Source organism: Musa acuminata, chromosome BXJ2-2 (assembly GCF_036884655.1).
Source record: "Musa acuminata AAA Group cultivar baxijiao chromosome BXJ2-2, Cavendish_Baxijiao_AAA, whole genome shotgun sequence".
In the NCBI taxonomy this organism is placed as follows: Eukaryota; Viridiplantae; Streptophyta; class Magnoliopsida; order Zingiberales; family Musaceae; genus Musa; species Musa acuminata.
The window spans coordinates 19,281,982-19,289,693 of record NC_088339.1 but is presented as its reverse complement, the minus strand read 5'-3'; positions in this window follow the sequence as shown (position 1 = coordinate 19,289,693).

The window sequence follows — 7,712 nt, the reverse complement described above, 5'->3', positions numbered from 1 at the left end:
CTCAAATTATCAACATCACATTAAAAATATATTTCAAAAAGACATATTGATAAGTGAATCATTTGTATCATTTTATTTTCGGAAGATTCTCCTCTTTGGTAAATAAATCTAGGAGAACAAAATGAATTAAGAGAGATATAATATGATTGAAGCATTGAACATGATTCATATTTAAAATGTGTCTCATGTCATAAGTATGAATCAAGCATTTGTGAAATCCGAAATCATCCTCAAAATCACATTCAATAAATTCATACATGACAAGCATAGATTTATTGAAAAGTCAATAAGATAGAGGATCGTATTTCGTTTTTATAAATTTCTATTCATGTGATTTGCTTCTTATAAGCATGCTTTTACCTTTAATAAAACAAGTGTCAACGTTTAAGACGGAAAGGTAAATTTCGTAAAACAAATCATCAAGTATGATTCCATGATAATATCCTTTTAATATCTTGATATTCATCATCAAGTATGATTTCAAAAAATATGTTTAAGAGAAATCATTAAGACCAAATACATGATACACTCATTTATTTTCAAAATATTCATCATGTTTATTTTTATGAAATTCACAAGATTGGTAAAATAAATTCATTAATTTCAATAGGATAGAAAATTAATTTCCATTTCATACAATTGATTTCATGTGAGGGTATTCAAGTCTTTTGTGAAAACATATATCATTTTAAAATCAAAATAAAAGTTTCGTCATGAAGTCGTCAAGACCAAACACATCATAATATCACATCTATCATCAAAAGACTATCAAGAAATTCATATATAGATGTACATGCACTATGTCATCTTAATATATCATGAGAATGTCATCTTAATTTATCATAAAAATGATTAGACCAAAAACATGTTAATCTAAAATGAGAATTTCAAATCAACATTTACTTCAAAAACTCATGCATGACATAAAATTATCAAGATACACATACATAGATTAATCCTAAGCATTATCACATATCATATAATTATCATCCCTATTGTTGCATATATCATTCAACATTTCAAAACATAACATGCAAAAAACTTTAGCAATATACTTTTCATTATCAATTTTTTTAATTTTTCAAAGACGCTAAAAAGAAAAACATGATATAATTTTTGAAAAATAATTTTTTATTTTCTATTCCTACTATCTAAATTAAGCACTCATGAAAAACTTCAAGGAATTTCAAAATAATTCAAGAGAGTTGAGTTACTTACCTTGTAGTCGAAGCCCGTCAAAGCCCAATTCGCCGTTTCACCTTTGGAAGTTCTTGATTCATCCTTGGGTGCCTTCATTTTCTTTGGCCTCTTCCTCCGTTTAAGTTCATTATTTATTTTAGATTTTTGTTTAATGAACTTATTAAGAGTTAGTGTTCGAAGTTCAAGTTCATCATTGTCCTCATCACTTGAGTCATCGCTCAAGTGGTATTCATTTGTCTGGAGTTCCAAATCCTTCCTATTCTTTGGAAGGTGGTTCAAGTGTTCATTGTGTTCATCATGTGTATTGCGCACCATTTCATATGTCATCAATGAGCCGATAAGTTCTTCAAGTGGAAAAATATTTAAATCTTTTGTTTCTTGTATTGCCGTTACTTTTGATTCCCAAACTTTAGAAAGTGATCGTAAAACTTTACTAACAAGTTCAAAATTCGAGAAACATTTGCTAAGAGTTTGTAAACCATCGATGACATCCGTAAAACGGGTGTACATGTCAACAATGGTTTCGCTCGGCTTCATTTGAAAAAGCTCGAAATCATGCATTAAAATGTTAACTTTCGAGTCTTTGACTCTACTAGTTCCCTCATGCGTGATTTCAAATGTTCGCCAAATATCAAAAGCCGTTTCGCATGTAGAAATCCGATTGAACTCATTTTTTTCCAAAGCGCAAAATAAGGCATTCATTGCCTTTGCGTTTAAAGAAAAATACTTCTCCAAATCCAACCATTCGATCATCGGTTTAGAGGAAAGTTGAAAATCGTTTTCAACAATATTTCATAAATCCAAATTCATAGAAATCAAGAAAACTCTCATTCGAGTTTTCCAATAAGTGTAGTCCAATCCGTTAAACAACGGTGGATGAACAACCGAAAAGCCCTCTTGAAAGCCATGAAGAGCCATTTCTCTCGGGTGTAAATCCGAAATGAGAAATACCGGGCACTGATACCAATTGTTAGGACCGGAGCGACACTAAGAGGGGGGTGAATTAGTGCAACGGTAAAGTATGATAAACTTTCGACGATTTAAACACTTACGGAAACTTCGTACGATAAAAGCAACGTTTTGTTTGAAACTGTTTCGATTGCATTTTAACTTGAAGGCATATGTAAGAAGGAGACAAAGAAGTAGAGCATCAAAATGAAGATGGTTTGCAGTAATATAAATGACAATAAGATAAATGCAAACCAGAGAAGACGGTAGTTTATAGTGGTTCGGTCAATCGTGACCTACATCCACTCCTCCGATTCCTCTTCCGTCGAGGCCACCGGCATCCACTAATGATTTTCCTTTACTAGGCGAAGATCAACCTCCTTCTTACACCCCTCTTACAACCTCTTACAAGTGGTTCACCCTTTTACAAAGATTTCAATGAAAAGAAAGGAGGTGAACACTCAAGCTATTGAAAACAAGACTTTTCTTAAAGCTTTTCTCAACTTCTAGCTTCTCAAAAGGTTGTGTTCTCTGCTGAGAATTGAGGGGTATTTATAGGCCCCAAGAGGATTCAAATTTGGGCTCCAAAATTTGAATTCTCTTGGGTTTCTGAGGCTGGTGGTGCCACCGCCTGTCAGTGGCGGTGCCACCGCTTGTCAGTGTCTAACACTAATAGTGGACTGGTGGTGCCACCACCCAGTCAAGTGACGCCACCGCCCAGTCTAGGCGGTGCCACCGCCTAGGCCAATTCAGCTCACTGGTTGGGCTCCAAACTTGGCCCAAACCAGTCCGAACTCGGGCCCAATTGGCCCCTACTTGGGTTATAGTATTAACACTTAATCTTAACCCTAATTAACGTGCTAACTACGAATTTAAAGACATTTTCTAAGCTATTACAAAGTTCGTAAGTCAAGACTTCTTCCGGCGAGCTTCCGACGAACTTCCGACGGTCTTCCGATCAACTCTCGGAAACCATTCCGTGGACTCCCGGCAAGCTCCTAGACTTCACGATTTGATCTTGGCGAGTTCGAACGAGCTTCTTCGGCAAGCTCCGATCTTTCTCGGCGAGCTCCGCGAACTTCCAACGAACCTTTTGGCGAGCTTCCAAAATCCCCTTCGGCAAGCTCCCTACTCATTCTCGGCTAGTTCCGGCAGCATTCCCGACGAACCTTCGGACTTTCGTCGAACTCTCGAACTCGCAACAAATCCTTTGCGCTTGACTCCGACACTTTGTTTCGCTTTATGTCTTCGTCGTTATCGTAGTTAATCCTGCACACATAAGCCAAAACTCTACTCCGATCTAGACAATTATTACAACGCGAATTGACATTTTGTTGCCTGGCACGTTATTGGTTAGCGCTTCGTCCGATTCTTCAGCGCATCGTCCTCTCTTGCGGCTTGTTGCCCAATCGGCGGTTGACCTCCGCAACCCCGATATCATTGCCGCAATTTCGCTTTTGGCCCGATGCCCGACGTCCGAAGTCTTCTGCCATCCTAACGTGATCTCCTCCGGCGCAACGTGAATTCCTCCTGCGTTAACTGTTTAATCCTGATCGAGTAGACCTGCATCACTCAAAATGCAGTTTAAATTATAAACACATATCAAGTGGTTTCATCATCAAAATACGAGATTCAACAAGATTTAAATCTAATACTTGTACACCTAATAAGATTAATTATATATATGTTTTAAGAACTTGAGCTATTTTTAATCTTATAGGAATCTATCTACGTTGCTTTCATTGAATTTTTCAAAAAATAATTTTGATGATGATTTTGGATTTCTTTTCATATGATTCATTTTAATAATGTGACGATATATCCAATTGAATCATTTATTGATGTTTACGACTTGAGATGTATTTTATATAAAACATTTTTCTTGATTCTCGTATGATTCACTCTTTTAAGAGAACATTCATCTAAACGAATCATGATTATTCTTTTGATTACAACTTAAAAGTTTTCTATGAATCAAGATTTTTCCTTTCACTAAAGAAGAGATTTATCTAAACAAATCATGATTCTTTCACTTGATGAATTGAGATTTATTATGAATCAAGATTTTTCATAAATTGTCCTCATACGATTCTTCTTGGTATTCACTAAAAAAGGGGGACGTATTCAAATTAACCACAATATATCACTAGACTTATTGATGTTTATAATTTAAATTTTATTATGTATAATTTCATTATATTTATGATTTGTATATTTCATAATATGATTGAAACATTGTTGTAAAAGAAGAAGGAAATTGTTAGCTTGCAACCAAAAAGCACTAGAATGATAAACTTAAATCTCTCAAATGCATAAATTCTTCTTATATATTTTTTATCACTATCTTGATTACTCGGTTTTTTATGACTTGAATTTTTTTCATTTTAAATTAAGATAATTTCCTATCATTCATTCTATTTACAAAAGAAGAGATTCGTCAAAAATGACACATGGTCTTTTGGTATTCATGAATTGATCTTTCAATTTTTTATGATTGAAATATTGATGCAAATTTATCTTTGTCATGATGTAAAAATTGATATAAAGGGAAAATAATTTAACATTATATTCTTCTCTTCTTTTTTACAATGATAGAGGGGGAGAAAGAATTGCTAGCTCTAAGATGCAAAATTTGAAAACTTGTACATTGCAAAAGGAAGAAAAACATGTTAGCTTGCTCATCTTAAATGATGTAAAAATTTTGTCAACTTTTATATGTGAAAAACTTGCTAGCTTATATGTTCTAAACTTGTTATTTACTATCTCACATTCTTTTTCAAAATCTTACTAGTTTGAACATTGCAAAGAAAAGCAAACATGATAACTTTCATATCTCAAAAAGAAAATTTTATAAACTTACAAAACTCAAATTATTACTAGCTTGTATGTTGTAAAACTTACCTATCTCAAAAACTTACAAGATTAACAATTTTCTTTTATTGATGACAAAGGGGAGAAGATATGATGATAAGATGAATCATGATGGTATGATGTGCTTTTATGTTTTAAAATAGTTATGATTTTATGAATTCAAAGTTTCTATTAATATGATATATTGATAGGGGGAGTTTAGTTTAAACTCCGTCATCAATTGGTTGTCATTATAAAAAATGGAGAGATTATTGAATCTCGGATTTTGATGATGAAATCAATTGATGAGTTTATGATCTAATTTGTGTTTTAAGTGATGTAGGACAAGCTTCGATCAAGGACATGCAACTTGATTAAAGTAGGAGGAATCAGACGTTGGGCCAGAGGATCGATAGACGTGTCAGCAGAAGCCTTTGTACCATGAATTCGAGCATCGGGCTGAAGGATCAGACATTGTGCCAAAGAGATCAGAAGTTACGAGAGTCAACATGCCGATTGGAAAATACACCGAAGGAGAGGATGATATACTGAATGAACCAATGATATGTCGAACAAAGGATTCATACTTTGTAATCATTTGTCTAAGATCAAAGTAGTTTAGGGGTTAATTGAGTTAGCTTTTGGTGTAATCATGCTAACTCAATTATGGGCCAATTGAGCCTTAACTGGGATTGATTTGGGCTCATAATGAGACTTATTTAGTAATCCAAAAGTTGGGTCAGATAGTGGCATCGCCAGAATAGGTAGTGGAACCGCTTGTGAGTTGGAAAACTAAAAAAATCCGATCTCTAAGGCTGTAAGACGGTGGTACCGCTCATTGGGTGGTACCGTCGAGTGTTAGGTTGCAAGCGGTGGTATCACCCATACCTAGAAGACCTAGAAATTTAAATTTTTGGCTCCATTTTTTAAAACCATTTGGGGCCTATAAACACCCCGCTTGGGCAGCAAAAAAGGAGTAAGAATTCTTGAGAAAAAAACTGAGTAAACTCTGCCAAAACTTTAAGTTCCCTCCTCTTAGTACTTAGAGTTAGTCCTAAGGGAGGTGTGTGAGGGACGACTTATAAAAGAGAGACATGTAAAGGTTATCTCCTAAACCTATAAAAAGGAGAAAGTGTTGTAAGAGGGTAGTTATTTTTCTCCCATTGAAGGAAGACCGATAGTGGACGTCGGTGGCCTCAACAAAAGAGGAATCATGAGTGAATATAAGTCACGATGATTGAACCACTATAAATCTGATGTGCTCTTTTCCTTTGCTGCTTACTTTCATTACTTAACTACGCTTTGCATTGTTCATTTACTTAAAGTCGACATCTTCTTGATACGATTTCTTCGTTATGTTTTTATCAACTCGGAAAGATTTGGAATTGCAACCGTAATTTTTATATAAGCACTAATTCACACACCCCCCTCCCCCCTCTTAATGTCGTATTAATCATAACAATTGGTATCAGAGCTCAATTATCCTTTGATGAATTGTTGAATGTTTTTCATGATTTATTTGGTGAATGTAAAATAGTTAGTAAAAAATATAAATTATTAAAAAAGGAGTATGTCTCTCTTATTAGTGAATTCAATAGTTTAAATGTTAAGCATAATAATGAAATATTATCTCCTTGTACTAAATGTGAAGAATTAGAGATGCTTAAAAAAGAAAATTTTCTACTACATGAAACCTTAGAAAAAATTGAAACAGGAAGCAAATCCTTAAACATGATCTTAGCAAAAAGGATCATGTTTATAGAAGAGATGGAATCGGTTTTGTGAGTAAAACTCACCAAAAGCCAACTATCTTTATTAAAGGTCCAACTTTATATATTTCTGTAACATCCCATAAGTGATGTAATATATCACACACATACATATTTAATATAAATCTACATCGCATGTAAATATATATACATATATAGTAGGTGTATAAGCAATCACACATCACATAAGCAATCAAACCAAATGATCATGTACCACAGCCTAATATGATCAGGCCCGAGCTAGTGGGTCTGATCACTCACATCAAGATCTATGTGTGCAGCAGTTATGCCCTGTGATCGGTCATCTCGTCCTTGTCGGTTTCGTTGGTATCTCGACGTCTCTCTATGCATCGCGATCGTCCGTCTCGACCTCGTAGGTCTCGCTATCGCTTCCACGCTCTCGCTGCGCCTTCTCATATGATTACAACTTAATCATATGCACGCAGACCCGATAATAAATGAGAAATAAAATGAAGGCTCCAGACCCCAATACATCACACGGTTCATGATCATCCGTGTTTAGAACACTTGGTTGTAATCGAAACTATATCATGATGATTAGTTTTTCTGAGGAGATATTTATTTGTATGCAGTATATTCCTGGTACCAATATGGTTTTTCGTGGACTGAAGAAGCCACGGGAACGTGTCGACCTCATCACTTATCTCAAGGCATCGACAGCGTCTTAATTTCTTTGCCTTTTATATCACAATGTGATCAATCTATTTTGTCCATCAGAACTATAACCGTCCTGCTTCCGAAAGCAGCCGAACCATCAACAATTTTCTTGTCTTCCATTCAATTTATCAACTCTTGGAGGATCGTTGAGACACCCATATCTTCTTTTGTATGGTGCACCTGCGAAATGTAGGTGGAATACAATTACTACCAATTGAGAGATGGTGTGTGACACATCATTTTCTAAAACGATTGATAAATAAGTGA